Below are 18,552 nucleotides of genomic sequence, written 5' to 3'. Positions count from 1 at the left end.
CCCAGCCCGGTGTCAGCACTGACATGAAAATCCCCAGCGGCTACGCTGAAGGGAGAGGACACTTTCTAAGTGGTCAGGATGCAGTGTTTTCCTTTCGGTTCATAAAAATACGTGTGATCTGCTCACGCTTTATCTTTCCTTTCTGCACGTCCACTATTTTATATTTCTAAACTACAGGGCTTGCAATTGCTTTGCTTGGTCGCTGGATATGTGTACATGTGTGTATCTGCAAGGAGGGACACACAGAGAAAGGAATGCTGCTCCTCCCTCCCCCTCCCCATCCTTTATCCCGGTAGCCTATTTTAATAAATAATTATAGGCAGCTAAAGGATTTGTTCATTCCAAAAGGTCTCCCCTTCACATTTCTCAGAGGTTCAGCTCAAGGAGACACCATGATAATAAGGCTGACTCGGGATCCCTACTTCACAATGTCATTATGAGCTAGCATTTAAAATGAAAAAAAATATGTATATTATACCTAAAAGCATTACAAGGTTACAGTCTCATCTCCGAGAATATTTAATGCTGCTGGGAAAGCAGTGCTGTTGCACTGAAGAGGAAAAGGGCTGGGGGGGGAACCAAGAGAAAAATCCTTTCTGAAACACAAGCTCAAAAAAAAATGTTGGGAGCAAGCATGGGGTTGATTTGCATTTCCAATGACTAGGACTAATCCTCCACTACCACATTTATATTTTCTTATTACTTTTCCTAATTATCTTCTTTTTTTCCCTCGTAGCTTTTTCTCCTCTGTGCGTTCCCCACCCCTCCCCGTTTCCAAACACCCACCATGCTATTGTCTGGCTTGGGGCCGGCGGGGCCGTACAGCCCCTTAAACATGGGGATGCATCCCCCCACGCCCCCGCTCGGAGCCCGGCTGCCCTGCCACAGTGCTCCGCTTTATCGGGGTCTGCTCGGGAGTCCTGGGGGTCAGCAGGAGCACGGGGCTTTCTGCCAGGTCCTCGGGGCACGGTCCAGGCAGCAGGCAGCATGCCCCAGCCCGGCGGGGGCGTGGGGCTCCTGCGGGGCTGCCCCCCCAGCGCAGAGCTGCCAGGGCTCGGGGGGCATCCCGCGATGGGGGCGCCTGCCACTGCCCCGCGGCCCCTCCTCGCCCCCCGAGAAGCAGGGGTGCCGCGGGAGCTGCAGGGTGGCACCAGCGACCAAGGCTGGAAAAGGCACCAAACCCAACGCTGTCACAAAGGCGACGGCCACCCGACGCGGCTCTGACTGGAAAATTCAGCTCTGTCGTCGCATTGAGACTTTCCTAAAAACGAACGCGGTTTAATCTTTAAAGCCCTATTCAGAATGGCACTTAGCTAAGAGTCTGACATGAAACTGGAGCTATATCTTAACGTTAATATACATCCTCTATCTCTGACAAGTAAATTACATTGCTAAATGCCTGTTTGAGACCAGCTACTAAACTGCTGTTTCAATATTATCCTAAAATTTGTTAATAGCAGCTCTTTCAAATAAATTATTAAGTGATAAAGGAAAAAAGTCCCACTTTGAATTTATATATATTTCAGCAGAGAATAATGTTTTATTTAAAATAGTTACAGTGCGCCTTTTGATTTAGAGTTTAAAGTAAATAATATTTGTACATCTAAAACATACTCAAGACAAATGAAAAGCCTCTAGATGCTTTTGTATGAGATGCTGAAGAGCTCTACAAACTTAAAAGCACAACCTCAATTAAGCCCATCTTCATCTGGAAAAAAAATTAGCAACTGAAAGCTGAATATATTAGATAATGCACACTTGCAGAAGAGCATTCTCTTAGCAAAAAATTCTTGATAACCAACCTAAAGCTGGCCTTAGAGTTGCTCAATGCTAATTTTGTTTGAAACTGTTTAACTAACTATGAATAGATATCCATATTCAACAAAGACATAATTAATGGCAACCTTTTCTTCTGCTTAGAAGACATCATAACAAGCAGAAAAGTACAAAAAGATTTTTATAGTAACTAATTTAAGGACAAAGGGTTGACCTCTAGCATTTCATTAAATAAACTGAGCGAATAAAAGAAGAGTGACAGTATTCATCCTTGCTCAATTCAAGCAGCCAATTTCAAAATGCAAATCATAATCTGCAGATGTTGGAGCCTGATATATTTTTTTTTAAATATCATTTGTTCAATTTAAGAACATCAGACATTTGAATTTTAAATAAAAATCAAAACCAATTCCCAGCTTCAGTTTTAGGCATAGCGTGACCATATGCATGGCACCGCTGAGGTCTGTGGGTGAGCTGGGGCTCCCCTCCCTCCCCAGCCGTTTGAAACTCGCTGGGCGAACCATTCATTTAATATATTATTTCCAAAACCTTTTAATGGAGAAGTTCTATTAAGCCGCCCATTATTTCTGATTAGCACAGCCGGTAAGCGCCGCTGCGTTTGCAGCCCAGGTACGGAGGATGAGAAGAGCTGCAAGCCGAGCCCACGAGCTCCTCCACCCTTGCTGCCCAGCCCAGGTCTTGCCTGAGCCGTGGAGGGCGATGGATGCGGCCCCCGAAGGGCGATGCAATGGGGCCGGTCTGCCCGCAGGGAAAAGCATCCTCGCTCTGGTCCCCGAAGGCAGCAGGAGCTCAGAGCCCCGGTCCGGGGGGAGATGCGGTGGTGCACCCTGACCAGCCCACAGGTGGGAAAAAACCACAGAAGGCGAATTCACCCTGAATTTGGCAACACAGCACCAGATCTCAGCAGTCTGGGGTTTCTCCTGGCTGCCAGGGGAGAAGGCGTGGTGGGAAAGGAGGAGATTTTGGTTGGGCTGCGGGTGAGCTGCCGCCTTTCACCTCAGAAGGAATGAAGTCTCGATCCAGCTTGACCCTTTGCACATGCGTGATGCCCTCCACAGGGACTTGGGGAAGCCAAACACGCATTGAAGCACACCTCTCCGACAGGAGAGCCAGGGGAGGCACCTCCAGTTCAGGAGATACTATGCGCTTTGCCAACTATGGACCCACAATTTAAAGTTTCTCACACCTGTTGAGGGCTTTCCTCTTTGATTCCACGCTTTAGTAAGACTATTTTAGCTTTTCTTACCTTAAGAAACCGAAGTCACAGCAGAGGTGCTAAGAGATGCTTTTAATGTGCCTGAAAAGACCAGAAGATGGCTTGCCGCACCTGACGCCACGGTAACACTGGTTCCTCCCTCTCCCATTTCTACACCAAAGCTGACAGCTGTTCACACGTTCGTGGAGGATAACCCACAGGGCACGGCATCAAGCGAGCCTGGAAAAAAACAGAATTTCTCTGAGCAAATTACTTTGGGGTGTTTGGAAGGGTTTTGGGGGAAGCAGGAGGTTTGGTTTTTTTGTTTATGTTGACCATTTAAACACATCTAGACCCACGGTATGTGTTTCTGTCTGCACTGAACTCGGCTGTAGGCTATGGTGGACCAACGCTGAAGTGTCCTCAGCGAGTAATTTCCTTCCTTCTTTAATAAAGGGAAAACATCCCAGGCACCCACCACGAGGACCTTAGTGACTGCCAAGTTACAACAAAGAACAACATCTGTAAAAGCACGTATATCAATTAAATTGCTGTTGATTAGAACTCATCAGTGATTCATGTTGCATAGAGAGGAACGGGGATAAATGGTCAGGAGCATCACTCGGGAGAAGAGAGCGGGATCGCTCCGTGGCTGGCAGTTTGTGCCGTCTCACCCCAAGCAGAACGGAGACGTTTCTGATACGCAGTTTTCTTACAAGACCCTTCAAAAAGCACCGTGGATTTGCGGTTGGCCACCCCAGCCCCGCCGGCGCTGGGCATGGGCAGCGAGGAAGGGCCAGGGTCTTCCCAAGCGCCTGCAACCCTCCTACACAAACAGACCCTGCAGCTGTCGCGGAGTGAAATAAATGACTTCCGGAGGTTACGGAGAATAAATGAATTCATTCATGCAAAAGTGAAGGGGACATTGTTTTCCTCCTCGGGGGAAAAAAAAAAAAATCCCCAACAACCTATATATTAAGGTATCAATGAACAACAAATTCATTCTGTTATGACACAGGAAATCTAAAACAGAATAGGCTGCAAAACAAACTCAATTTATCTTCACCACACATGCAAAGGAAAAAATTTCTCTTGTTAGCTGTTCTGATTAGAGCATTCTTTGAGTGGCGGTTTTGGCTCACATGCCTCTTGACTAGTGCTTAGAATTCAAGCCACACATGGAGAATTTTTTTGCCGGTGCTTTAGCGGTTGATGCTAACTTCTTAGATTAAGATTGTTTCCTTAGGTTTATCCTCTTCAGTGACAATGTGTGTACAATACGCCTTTAGAGCATATTTAAAATCAGGCTGCAGATGCACATAATCTCTGTCTTCCTGCATTACAAACAGGAGACGTGGAGGTTTGGAGCTTTTTTTTTTTTTTTTTTAAGAAGGAGGGGAATTATTCATTCGAAGAGAAATCGAGCTTTTCGTTTTCACTCTAGCAACCTCCGTTCTTATATTAAGGAAAAAAAAAAATAGGCAAAGCTGAAACTGGAAAGGCTGACTCAAACCGGACCCTACTTCTCAAAATAAGGCAGTAGCCAAGGGCGAGCAAAAGACAAAGTGGCCTCCACCAGCCCCTCGCCCTTTCCTCCCCCATGCCGGGGGGCGGGAAGCTGCCGGCACCCCTCTGCTCCATCCCCTCCCCCCCTCCCGCCACCAGCCCTGAGCCCACCCAGCGGCTCCGTAACACCTTTGGGCACACACCTTGCCTGAGTGGACATTGCACCCTGGGGAGGACAGAGGTGCAGCGGGCGCCTCCTCTGCCTCCACATGCCCAGGGCAAATGCCGGCCGCAGCAGCAGGAGGGGCACTGGAGGGAGCAGCCATAGGAACCAGGTGAGAGCTTTGCCCCAGCTCTCGCTGCCATGCAGCCCCATCGCCACCTTACACTTGTGGTACCTGCCGGGTTGCAGTCCTGCAAGGCAGCTCTCCATCCCGCCCCCCTGCCCTCCCACACACCCCCTCAGCACCCCAACGTACCTGCTTTTCTGAACCCAACCCCAACTTTCTGTTTGACGCTATAAACCCAAAGTGTGGCCAAGAAAGCCCATACTGCTCTTCTGAATGTCTGAAACATTTATGCTTAGCTATTTTCCCCAAGTAACATTTAAATAAAACCTCTTAAAAATTAGAGTCACGGGTCAATCCTGCTATAGAAATGGAATCTGTACACTTGTACACAGCTGCAAGCAGCGCTCAGCTTGCAGGGGAATAATCCAAAGGGTTTTAATTACGGAAAGCAACAATAAATGAAAGAATATGAGCTTGGATGAGAACACTTGAAAGTAAAAATAACTCTGAAGGATGAGACATTTGCAGACATCTTCCTCCACAAGCATTTTTTGCCCTGCCCAGCAACCCTGAAGAAAGAAGGCACAAAGCATTCCCCGGCACCAGCATGCCCTCCCGCGCCGGCCAGCCCTCCCAAATCAAAGAGGCTCTTTAGGAGAACAAGCCCAGGCGATGCCCGCCGCATTAATGCAGAGCACATCCCTGCACCCCTGTGCGGCCGAGCCAGGAGCCCACCCCTTCCGTCAGCTGGTGACTTCCTAAGTGTCCCGGACAGCTGCGCGTCTGTCTGCGGTGCCCCGAGACGCCTTGTCCTGCCCGGATTTCTTGGGACCGCCGGCTCTAGAGGGGGTCCCCAACAAAGGCAGGATGCACCCCCGGCACCGCGCCAGGATGCAGTCGGGTGTGGGGGGCTGGGGCCAGGCAGTGCTGTCCTCCCCAGCCGCTTCTTTAAAACCATGTCACGCTCCCACAACAACTGCTCCTCTGTGCTTGTTTGAACTGTCCCTCCCAATTAGCGGTAATAAGTGACTCTGTAAAGATGAGCAAACACAGCGCATTCATTAGCCCCAGCAGCCCCCTCCCTCCCTGCCAGCCCAGCAGCCCCAGGAGATCCCCAGGGCACCGCTCCGCCGGCGCATGGAGGATGCTGAGCGCATCTTGCCTGGCCTCAACAAGCACCGGCAAAAGGCAAATTAATGACAAGTCGTTCAAAGAGTTTGCCTGAAATTATTTTATTCTGCCCATCTACCCAAGAATTGATTACTCTTGGCCTGAAAATATGTCCAAATCAATACGCTAAAGCTAAGAGCAAAAAAGACATGCTCTAGCCCCATTTATTTAATTCACTTTTTTGAGGAATGGCACATAATTTACTGGGCAGGAATTGCTAAGCCTTTCCAGAGCAAGGACTAATGACAAGCTGTGGGAAAACTGCAACTCCATCCATCTCCTGGCCAAGCCGCGGGTCCCTGCGCCCGCCGTTGACGGCCTTGGTGGTGGCGAAGGCCCCCCACGGTGCCAGGACATGCCCTCCAGCCTCTTGCCATCCTTGCTGGGCAGACAGATGTGGAGGTGAAGCACATCGCTCAGGGTGCCAACCAAGGGAACAATCTCAAACCTCCCCTTCAGACAAAAGTTCTTAAAACAAGAAAAAACCCAGCAACAAACACCAGAAAGGATGACTGGCTGTCCGGTGGCATACCCTGGGTGACTCGTATTTGTGCACCTTGGCCCATTTCCTACAGGTAACACGGCCTGCGGACAAACGCTCGCTCTAGGCTGTTAAAGCGCACAACAAACACCCAAACCCCACCCAGAAACAGCCCCGCGTGCTCTTTTACAGCAGAAAACTCTAGGAAAAGGAACAACTCTGCAACTATCGCACGCACAGGCAGGGCAAGCGTGCCACTCCCACTTGAGGCAACTCCTGTCAGGCATCCAAACCCAGAGGTACTTCTTTTCAGAAAAGCAGGAGCACACAACAGCATTACAACGTTACGAAGCAACGGCCGAGGAGAGGCTCCAGGCTCTCCAACAGGGCCAGATGTGAAGGCAGGTGCTTCCTCGCAGCTAGACCAAGGATGGCTCTGGGGAGGGGACAGGCAGCACGCAGGCAGGGCTGCTGGCCCGCCCCGCAGACCTGGCTCTTGCTCAGTAAGCTACAACAACTTTGAAGTAAGCACTAGTTAGGGGCTGAGCTAAAAATGATGCTGAATGTTCACAAACATTGAAGTTACTTGAGCAACTATGGCTGGACTCCATGTTAGCAGAAAATAGATGCGTTCCCCAGAGCACCTGAATTCCGGAATTCAGCTCCCAGAAGTAAATGGCATGAGGGCGCTTTGCAGGATGACGATGCGTCACGTTATCAGGGGGCTATGCGCCAGGTCTGGGGAAGTATCAGCACTGCATGCTGCTTTCCAGGCTCAAAACCCACCTTGCAGATGACACCAACACCTGCCAAAGGACTGGTGGATCAGCATCTGTGATGTGCCCCATTTGTGAATCCTCTGCATGCTCCCAAGGCATTAAACTCTGTTGCTCCCCTCAAAAAGCTTCGCAGCAGCTGTCATCCTCCTTGAGGGGGGAGGACGGATGGGCTTCTCGCTGGAGACCATCAGTGTCATTTGAGCCATTAGCGGGTGAAGGACAAGGTGTCGCTGCCGGCCCTGGCAGACTCGCTGTGCCCAGGAGGGCAGAGCATCATCATCGGTGGGTTTGCCACTACTTGCCTGAAATGGAGCTGCCAGGGCACGCCTATACACGTGCACATGGACACAGGCTCACATGCGCCATCCTGTGCACTGCCACGGAAAGCTTTGAGGAAAGGACAGTTCAGACTGCTTTAAAACAAGCGCACTCAGGCCCTCCTACTCGCTACAATCCCTTAAAGCAAACATCTGTACATAAAACAAAGAAACAAAGCAGCAGAACATTGCAAAAAATCAAAACCCAGGATTTGCTGGCTTCTCCTGCCAGCTCGCAACTTGGGCGAAGCCATCCGTGTGCCATGGGGCTGTCCCTGGTGTTGCACAGGGTGGGCATCGCAGCAGCGACAGCCCCAGCAGGGTCCCACTGGCGTCAAGGGCCGAGAGGGGCAAAAGCCGTGCAGTGCAGCCCCTGCTGCCGCCCCGTGGGGCTAGGCTCTCTGGCTCCTTCGCAGAAGCCATCTCCCTCCAGCCTCCGGGCTGCTGCAGCAGGGAGAGAACATGCCTGTTCCACACGGGGGTCCTGAGGAGCACCCCCTGGCTGCTCTGCACAGCCCCTTGAGGGCACCAAGTCCCCAGGCCCACAGCCACCCCAGGACAGAAGGGAATTACTGTTGGCCCCATTTTGCAGATGAGAGACTCCGACCTGGGGAGATGCCAGGGCAGGAGAGGGAAAGAGCAAAACAAACTGGACTTGAAGCAAGGCTTGCTGAACCCCAGCCCAGCTCCTCCGAGTCAGGGGGAGGTGGTGGTGGTGGGTGCAGAAAAAAGGCAAATTTCTATTCCAAGAGGTCTGTGCTCTGTATTTCTGGCACCGCCAGCAAGGCCAGGGACACCTTGGGCAGGGATCATGCCTAAGGCTGGGAGAAGGGCTCCTTGCAGGGCAGTCGCACCCCGGCTGATGCACGGCCGTCAGCTGCTGCTGGCTTTACTTAGAAGGGATTTTTCTAGATTAAAAATGCTGGTTCTTTCCCATTCAGAATGGGAACATCCATGAAAAGGGGTCATTCATGATCAATTGGTGAGTGCTGGGTAGAAAAAAAAAAAATCAGCCCAGAAAACAACGTTGCCTTTATTTTTCAGCAATGCCTACCAAGCCCCCAGGAGCCCCCCTAGGGGCGATGCACCTCCAGCAGCAGCCCCATCAAGGGCTTGGCGCAGCCCACCCACACCCAGCCTTCATCAGCTGCCTCTGCACGGCGTTACAGGTGCCGGGCAGAGAGGCCAGGGCCATAAAGTGAAAAACGGCGGGGCTGGGGTACCAATTTCTTTACTCGTCTCCCTTACATATTAACAGGCACAAATCCCCATATGTGGCAGCAATGTAAACTAGTTTTATTACTCAATAAAATATTTGAAACAAAATAAATGGTTTTGTCAAACACTATATCTCCTCAAATAATAATGCACCAGCTTAAAAAGAAAAACAACCGACATTCATATTCTATTGCAAAGTTTTATTTCCCTTCCCAGAGGAGAGGGGAACGGGCATTTCAATTTTGAATTCAAATACTGTATAGGAATACAGTAACTATAGTTCTCAGAGGGTTTGTGCAAATGCCAGCAAAACAAACCCCAAATCAAATTTATTAGCTGGTGGAGATCTCTAACAATTTTACACAGTGACTGATAAAGCCGTCTGGGAATTCCTTTCAACATTAAGTGATTTAAAGCCCCTACAGAAACTTCATTGTCTGTTACAATATATAAAGAGTTTCTCAGTATCAAGTAATGCTAGAACAGCAGCGATTGGGTTGTTTATTATTGCCAGTGTATGTTTTCTTTAATCTGGAAAGCTTACCAGGAATCCTAATATCCAGAGTCCTGTGGAGAACTATAAAGGGAGGAAATGAAAATTAAGAACCACAGCCTGTGTTTTAAAGAAACTATCTGTATTTTGATTGCAAGGTTGAGATGCTCACTTCTGCTGTAAGTGCGCTTGCAGAAAATGATACTTATCTTATTCCCCCATTAGCAACAGCCATTAAATGCCCATGATCTGCTCAGCGTGCATGGAGGGGGACTCCCAGCCCTGCAGACCCTCTGGTTTCTGGACACAGCCAACTCCCACCAAAATAAATGGGTGCCCGGGTTAGGCTGGTTTTGTGCTGCTGCCACGCTGCTTTCCTGGGGAAAGCAGCCGCAAGTGCAGCCAGGCTGCCGCTCTGGGACAAGAAATGCCCTTGCTGAGGGTGCATGGTGGGGAGGAAGGCGAAGGCAAAGGCTTTTTTAAAAAAAAGCAAAGCCAGAAATGCACAACTCTAATTGCCAGATTTTTATTACGCACAGTCATAACCATGTCATTTGCATTTTAGTTGTTAAAATATCGAAATATCGGGGTGGGTTAATAATCAATCATCACAGCTTACAAAGTCCTAAGTGAGAGAATATTTTTTGATTGTCTCTGCTTGTATCTAAACATTTCACAAACCCGACAGACAGTTCTTCATTTCAATTAGGGGAACACTGATCGTTAGCTAACTAATAAGGACCAATTTTCTGTCACAACTATTTCCTAATTAAATTCAAAACAGAGATTTCTAACCCAGATGGTCAGTGATGCTACAGATTTGTTTAAATTTGGTATCACAGTAACAAACTACTAATTAGGGTTTGTAAATACACCAATTCCCTTATGACTTAGTTGTTAGTAATGCATACAACCGGTTTATTAAAGCACTAATTGTGTCTGGCTTTACTTGGGCCTAACACATAATCCACTTATCACATACTGGTACCAAGTCATTTTGAAGGGATTATGAATGAAATCATAAATGAGGTCTTGCATCCAGTTCCCTGGTATTTTTAATAAAGGGTTGGTGTCATATTTAGATGATTTTCTGCCTCTGGTGGAGAGCGGCCCCGCAGTGATGCTGGCCGTCCACTCTCCAAAAGGTATTTAACAAGGAAGTTCTAGATACCGCTCCAGTGCCTAAACCAGGGGGCTCTGCCACAGCACTGCATCACCACACCGGTCAGGCTCCTCAAAAGTAGCCCCAGCATTTCCCAGAGAAAGTGCCAAGATCAACAACTAATCCCTGTTGATGTCCAATTAAAGTCAAGCTTAGCACCTCCATGGGCCCAGGTCTTCCATGGGGGGCCCATGAGACCCCCAGCCCTTTGCCTGAAGGCCAGAGACCTCCACAAGCCCCGGCCACTTTCTCCGAGAGGGATGGAGGAGGTCTCCTGGTGCCACCAAACCCCACCTGCTGTGAAAGCTGGATGTCCTCTCGCCCTCACCGGGGGCTGGCCCACCCCAGGACGCGCCCCGAGTTTGATTTCGTGGGAACACGCGTTACGAAGAATGTGGATGGGCAACGTGCTGCTGCTGGACCACGCGGGCTGAACATCCCTCGGCTGCCTGGGCTTTATCGAGTGCACGTAAAGTAGGAAATAAATGATAGATAACTGTGAATTGCAAGGTTACGTAAACATGGAGGGGGTTTTAGAAGAATCCTATTAAACCATAAAAGAAAAGCATGGATGGTTTATCACATCACTAAGACCCAAGAATGCATTAATAAATAGAATAATAGATAATGAACCATGGAGTACAAGGCTAAACTATCCGCTATTGTGAGGATCCTGTGACAGTATAAACAATGAAGGGGAAGAAAAAGCTTTGTTGGTCTGTCACCAGAACCTTGTAGTGTATCTTTTATAGCCTGTTTTTAATGCACAGCACCTATCAGTTATTCTCTGCCCAAACCCCTCATCTTCCTCCCCCTTGAATGTAAATTCCCATGCTCTGCTCTTCCTTCACCATGACTTCCCATATTAAACTTTGGGTTCCGGTGGGTTTCAATAGCCTTTCAGCCACAGCAAAAACAGATTTCTGCTTCGGCTTTCATATTTCCAGAGGGTTACTGGGATGTGAACAAAAGTGGGTTTTAATGCAAAGTAGGAGTACCTCTCAGCCCTGTTACATCCCTTGCTGCTTCTGAAACAGTAGCATGAATAATCTGTCAGGTCTAATTTAGCCCTCGGTGACTGTGCCGGTGGACACGCCTGCAAGAAAAAAATATGCATCAAAGCTGCTGCTACTCTTATTGTTTCCCAGCCTTCTGCAAATAACACTGAGAATTGCTGGAGGGGACTTAAAATTAACTCAAGAGATAGTGCCATCTTTGTAGACACTACTGAGGCTCACTAACACTTTATTTTCATGGCACTGAGGTGTTTTTGCCATGAAATAGGTATCCAGGATACATTTACTGTAGATTACTTATTTTTGTATACAGCATCATTAGGTACAGAGGAGTAAGGATACAGGGATGACCCCAACAAGCCCAAACGCAGTAAAAAACCTTGGTCTTGCCTCCACTGGAATCTGAAATACTGGTACGATTTCCACGCAAACCCTCCCCCCCAAGACTTGTTGCTGGGGTGCTGGCAGCTTTGTGACTGTGCCGTACCAGCACCTTGCATGCCATGCCTGCGTACAGTTTCAACAAGCAAGGCTGCCCAAGGCAGAAGAGGGTCCGTATTAAAGACAGGCAACTCGGCACAGCAAGAGAAATGCCCCAACATCCAAAATTGTGTTGGTGGCAAACCTCACCTGAAGCAAAAGGTCACCCAAGGAGCCTGCACTGGGCCCAGGCTTTGAGGCTCACGTTGGTAACTACTTTCAAGTCATTACTCTCCACATTTCAAGATGCTGCTGCAAGTTGCCATGAAAAGTCAGACAGCTGTTGGTTTGCTTCTCGTGCTAAAAAAGTGAATTAAAGAGACTTGAGCAAAACTCCCAGCAGCAATCACTAATTTGGATTTGCCTTTTTTTTTTTTTTTGACTGTCTGCACCCGAGTTCGTAGCAATATTTGATGCCTGTCTCAAGTGCATCTCTGCGTGCTCACAGGGTCTCCTGCAGAATGGCCACGCCAGAGGGTCTCTGCCCCCAGGGATGGGATGGGTGACCACCTCGCCTCACCTTTGCCGGGTGCTGGAGCCAAGGCACAGGCAAGGAGGGGGCTGCCCTTGCTCTCAGGCTGGAGCTCCTGGAGAAACCTTTCTATTGACCATGGGGGAGGCAGAGAGCAGGCGACTGCTCTGCCAGGAACACACTTCACACTCGTGAGGAGTACAGCCATGTGCTCAACAGGCTCTGGAAATAAGTGGAAGTCAAATAAGTTTGCCACTCTTTGTCCCCCCTTTCAATATCTAGCTTTGATCAAAATCCTTGGATGCTCAAGTGGTTGTTGACTTAATGTAGTAATGAGACGTAGCCTTAAGTGAGGCTATTTCCGTGCCCATTCAGCCTCTCTGAGAGCAAGAGACACTGCAGGAAAAACCTCTCCCAGTCTCTGTGAGCTGGAGACGGCACAGCAGAGCCCTGACTCCAACTACCACAAGATGCAGCAGGAGGATCTGTGTGGCCACAGCTACTCAAGATGTACTTAACTCATCTTTTTTATGCAATACAGCCTTACTAGAACAGTGCTGGGTAACATCAAGAAATCAACTAAAACCGCCTCCCCAGAAAGCTGTACCATGCTGTTCATTCCCAGAGCACCTCCAGAGATGGCCTAGGAGGAACCCATTTGGAAACCAAGCCCATTCCTTCCAGATCTCAAACGCACAATGCAAAGCAACCTACTGCAGGATTTGAGCAGTGAGGGTGCTGGGCTGAAGCCGGGGCTGTAGGCTTCTAACAGCATGTCTGGAAGAAGTCATGCAACACCAGCCTTTCACCAGTGAAAGCCAGTATGTCCAGTTTTAGAGCAGAGCCGAGGGTCGAGTGAAGCCCCGTACATGTGTTGATGAGTAGTGCTGCACACCAGTGAGGTACTGTGTACAAGGACCAGCTTCAATTTGGGCTGTGGTGCTCTGGGCAATGCACAAACTGCCTTTTTGGTGTGCACCTACAAGTGTTTGTTTGCACAGGGAGGAAAACCCCACAACTGTGTCCTCATCAGGGATGAGGGGGGACACGCTCTAGGCCATGGGAGCAGCGCCCAGCCCGCAGCACAGCCCTTCACACCCTGCCTCAGAAGCCCATAGACAGGTTTTTAGATCTAGAGTTTTAAAATTCAAACTTGTTCTCTCCTTCTATGTACACAGCTGGAAAAAGGAAGCAGAAAGCAGGGAGCACAGGTGAGGTTTCTCCAGGGAGGCATTTAACAAGACTGTTTTATCGCAAGGAAAGCTATTACAGTGCCTTCGGAGAGCATGGCGACTTGCAGCACAGAGCAGGACTGACGCTTCAATCGCACTTTGTCTTCCAGGCGAGTTCCCTTTCCTACCTTCTTAGTACAGCAAACAAGCTCCAGTTTTGTGCTGGTGCTGGGAAGCCAAGCAAAGTTTATTCTGGAAGGGAGAGCACAGTCCAATCTACGCAAGGGCATTTACCAGTGCCAGTGCAAGGGACGTGGCCTCCTGCTCTGGGAGGTGACCCATGCAGTGGCTCTGCACCACACATCTGTCTTTTACCCTCATGCCTTGCAAGGCGAGCAATCCTTAGTGCCAGACTCCAGCTAGGGTCTTGGACACCACTGTTCCTCCTCCAGAGCACCGCTGAAGAGGGCGGCATCATCCCAAGGAGATTCTTCCTCTTTACATCTCAGACCTACAAACCAGAGAGCAGTAGGAAAGCATCCAGGAACCTTGATAAAAACATCAAGCCCTGAGAAAAGTAAAAATTCTCAAACTGACAGGAAGCAGCTCAGCCAATTAGGTTTTTAATTCCCCTCGTTATGCACAGTCGGTCAATAAATTCTGCACCAAGCAGCTGCTCTAATTCTTAAGCCCATTAAGCCCTACATCTGATAGGCGGGAGGGAGGGGCTGCCGGGGGGCACATACGGCACTCCTTGAGATATGAAACATTTCCTCTTGTGCATCTGGGTCACCCTCACCCAGCCCCACTCCTAACGGGTATTTTATGAAGCCGGCAAATAAGAATTTATATAAATATACATGCCAGAGACACACACAACACATATGGACAGAATAAATAGGTAACTGAATTAGATGCGCCGAGGGATTTTTTTCGGTGCTATGAGGAAGCAGGAGAGCAGAGCCAGGGGTCTTGGGGGGTGAGGGGGGGTCCCTTGAGCCACAGCAGCACTTGCAGCCGTTGGGGTGCCAGCAGAGGGAGAAGGGTGGCTCCTGTACCACCATGGCCCTCAGCCCTGACCTGACCACAGGATCAGCACCCATGCCAGCACGCCACCATCAGGGCCCAGAGAGATGCTTTTAGCGTACAACCTACCTGATCTGCTTGGGTCATCTGTTTTGTAGCCAAGCTGAGCCATGCCCTGGAAGAACTAATTTCCACCCATTTCCATCCTTTCGTAATCAAGGGCAGCGGAGGTAAGCCATCCGTTACCCACAGCCACGTCAGGAGAGGCGTCGGTTTGGGCAAGTGCTACACCACGTGTCCTGTGCGGCCCCCACTGCCCACCGCAGCTCCCCACGGTTGGGGGCCGTCTCGAAGGTGTGCTATTCCAATGGCACTGCCCAGCACAAGCAGGTGTCTCGCCTCAGAGCTGAAAGGCAGATGGAGAGACTATCTGGAGACCCTCTCTGCCAGTCTTACTGGTGCCTATGACTCAGAGACCACCCTCCGCTGCTGTCGGAGGGCAGGACATCGCCATACCCATCTTCAGTTCGTTCCCATGCTTCAACCCAAGCTTCAGAGAAGCCATCACTCAGCCTGGGCTGCAGATGAAGCTTTTGCATCTCCACAGCAATGGAGTAAACCTGCCCCTCTTGCTCCCCCCAGCCCACCTCCACTGAGGCGAAGCCACCATCCCTCCTCAGCAAGGCAGGAGTCTCCTCCTCACCCCCCCTCAAACAAACCTCACAAAAGTCTGCCTACATTCGGCCTCCTAGTGGAATATCCCCAAAGAGCTAGTAACGCCTTTGGAGCAATAGGAAAAGCATGAGACCCATCTCAGCCACTGACACAGCACAGCAGACTGCTTGGGAAGTCAGTAAGGTGAGAGTCTGGGATGGAGCAACAGGATTTTGGTGTCTGAAACGGAGGGAAAGGATCCTAAAGAGCTAGACAGGCAGCCAAGAGTGGAGAAAAGCAGGATCAGAGATTAAGGGAGTAAGAAAAATCATGGAGCAGAAGAACAAGCCCAGAGAGGGCAGGATCTGACACAGCAAGGGACCAGAAGCTACGACAGCAATTCCCAGAGCAAAGGGGCAGATGGCTTTAGCAGTGGTATCCAACTGACTGCGGAGATGAAAGGCAGGAGAGAAAAAGGGAATGTATTGGGAGTGCAAAAGTGTTCAGCAGCCATGACAATTTCGCTTGTTAATTGGCAATTGGCTAACACATTAATTACAAAGTTACTGCATGGTCAAGAAAAAAAATTGGCAGCAGAACAATTTGCATTCCTTCTGAAATGCACTCCTTGCTTTTGAAACGGCTGATTCTGCTGCCATTAACATTCAGCACTTCAAGCGCCCAAAGTCTTGGGAGTCATCGCAAAATGCAAATATGACAGCAGCCGCATCCAGGCGAACCTGATGAGCAGCTTGAGCCGTGGACTTCCTCTCTTCCATGTTCTGGATTAAGCCATGACCATCAAAAGCCTTCAACAAAAACACATCTTTTTACAAATGCAAGGTTGCCATGCCAGCCCCATCATCTTTCGCACGCTCTTGGCTACAGAAACCTGACCACAGCCGCTCAGGCAGCCTGGCTCCTGGCAGGGCTTCGACTAATGACGACGGATTTCATTATACTGCAAGAAACACTCTTGCTAAATCATTTGCTAACTACTTATGACCCAGATCCTTGAAGACATTTTCACACTCGGCACGCATTGATAGGAACGGGGACCTAAATATTTTCAGAGTTTGGACCTGGCTTCTGGAATTAAAAGAAGTGGTCCCTCTTTTAGCTGTTGAGCCTTCACTAATCTCAGATTAGTTTGGAAGATTAATTGCAGGACATGAGCATCTAGCCAAAAATTTATTCTTCATTCATCTCTCTGATAAAAATATGAAAATGAGCTACCCACTGTAAATTGCACACCCAGCAGGAAAACAACGGTCCTTCTGCATCAGTCTTCTTTCCCTATCAGCACGAAAAGGCACTAGAGCAGTAAGCAGCAACAAGCCCTTAAGCTTTAGTCAAGGCAAGGAGCATAAATGAAAGTTTGCTCGACTCCTGTGAAAATACAGGCTGCAAAGAGGCTGTTACTATAATCCTACCCAGCCTAAAAATGTAATTTCCTCCCTTCGAAGGCTGGTTGGAGCTGTTATTCATGTCTCAGCCCCCAGCCAAAGCCCAATCTCTCGCCAAAGGCTGTTTCTAGACTGGAAGTCAAACACGGGTTTTATTGTCGGGAATCAAATGGAGCCATCGGCATGTGCTGGAAGTTGTGGCAATCAAAGCTTTCCCGCAGCGCCACGCTATCTCGCACCCGCCACACAGCTCTTGAAAGGCAGAAACACAACGCTGGGTTGAATCAAAACACCAAGTCAGGGGCCTGGAAGCCTGGCCAGCCACAGCAAAGCCCCCAGACTTTCTGCATGCTGCACTGGAGATCAAGCACAGCCCTCTCCGCCCCTCCAAACCTGCTAACAGCCAAAGGGGAGATGCAGCGAAACTCCAGACAAGTCTGCTGGACAGCTACTATCAGTGGTGCCCTCCATTTATCTCAAATGAAAGAATATTTCACTTCACCCTGAACTTGCCAGCAGCTGGAGTCTTTGTTTTTAGTTAAAAAAAGCTAGTTCTCACAAGCCAACTTCCTAAAACCCCCTCAAGTTTTAGGAAGACTGAAAAAACTCGAATTTTTATTTTTTTTTCACTGCTTAAGAGGATGATTCAGAAATGTACCTCTAAATGTCTGCTTTGCTTTCCACACCCAGGAAGGGGATTTACACCAGGCACCACAGAATACTGCCAGGCAGGGCAGGAGCAGTGGTGGACCCCCTTCCCAGTAAACTGGTTTAATGTAGCAGCAGCAAAACACCCTGCTGAGGAACCAGTGTTTTAACACGGCTCCTGGCCTCTTTGCACATGTAAGGCTCTTCCCCGTCAGAAGATACAGAACAAATAATTACTTGAAATAAAATAGTGGCTGCGAGCAATACCAGCACATCTTGCAGGCAGCAGTTTGGGAACAGCAGCAAAATAATCTCAAATTCATTCCAGGTGCAACACCAATACTACCGGAGGGTGTTTGGCCTTGAAGTTACTTGTTCTTCAGAAAGGGCGGATTGCTACAGGAGTACAGAGAATTCACCCGACAGGCCAAGCAGAGCTTTAAATCTCCACCACTGAACATCATCATGTGCTGAAGAGGGACCATGTAAATTAGCACCAAGCCTGTTGCCTTGGGAAATCAAGATTTCTTGATGATTGCTACCAGTGCAGAGGCACCGAGTCTGCATCAGCAGCCAGCCACAGGAAAGCCATTCTCCAACACACTCCACGCAGTTAATGAGATTCACCGTAATTAGCTCTGTAAGGGATGTGAAACTAATAAATGGAACTAGCCACTGAATCAGTAAATAATTATTTTTATGCTTTATTCCTTTTGGTTCTCATATCACTGGAGCAAGCATCGATTTTATGCTTGAAATGAAACAGCGCACATCTGCCTTAAAAGCTCAGGGCTGTGAGCCAGCAGCCCGGCAGTCCGTGCAGGGGCTACACAGCGCCGTGGGGTCTGTGCCTGGGGGACAGCCAAGCCTCAGATGCCCCCTCGCAGAGGCCAGAAAGCCTCAGAAAAGAGCCTGTGGCTCCAAAGCTCTGTGCAGTATCTTGCACTTGGCTGGTAAATTTACTGCCTTAGCATGTTCAAGAACGAATCCACCTTACAAAGTTCAGATGCAGTAACTGGGGGGTAGGTGAGCCAGCCCATCACGCACACGGACCAGGCAGTCCCTATAGCTCCCCGCTCAAGGCAGGTGCACACCAGCCTCCCAGAGCCGATGCCTGCCCGGAGACAGGGATGCTACAGAGATCCCTTCGTGTGGGTGCACGAACCCGGGCTGGGGGGTCCCCCAGCTGGCGGGGAGCAGCTGCCCAGGCGGCACCAAGCTCTGGGGCTTCCAAGTGGGAATGCACCACAGCAAGGGGAGGGCACCCAGC

At 49.4% G+C, this 18,552-nt stretch overlaps 1 long non-coding RNA gene across 1 annotated transcript in view; it reads right to left on the bottom strand.

Annotated features, from left to right (window-relative positions):
- The window catches only part of LOC119156072, a 90,739-nt gene that overhangs the window by 32,124 nt on the left and 40,063 nt on the right, over nucleotides 1–18,552 (bottom strand). The window contains exon 2 of the long non-coding RNA XR_005106963.1: nucleotides 3,044–3,232. This is a non-coding gene — a long non-coding RNA (uncharacterized LOC119156072). The remainder of the gene's footprint in view (nucleotides 1–3,043; nucleotides 3,233–18,552) is intronic.

This window comes from Falco rusticolus, chromosome 12 (genome assembly GCF_015220075.1).
Source record: "Falco rusticolus isolate bFalRus1 chromosome 12, bFalRus1.pri, whole genome shotgun sequence".
Lineage (NCBI taxonomy): Eukaryota > Metazoa > Chordata > Aves > Falconiformes > Falconidae > Falco > Falco rusticolus.
This window is presented reverse-complemented; position numbering and strand designations above follow the sequence as displayed.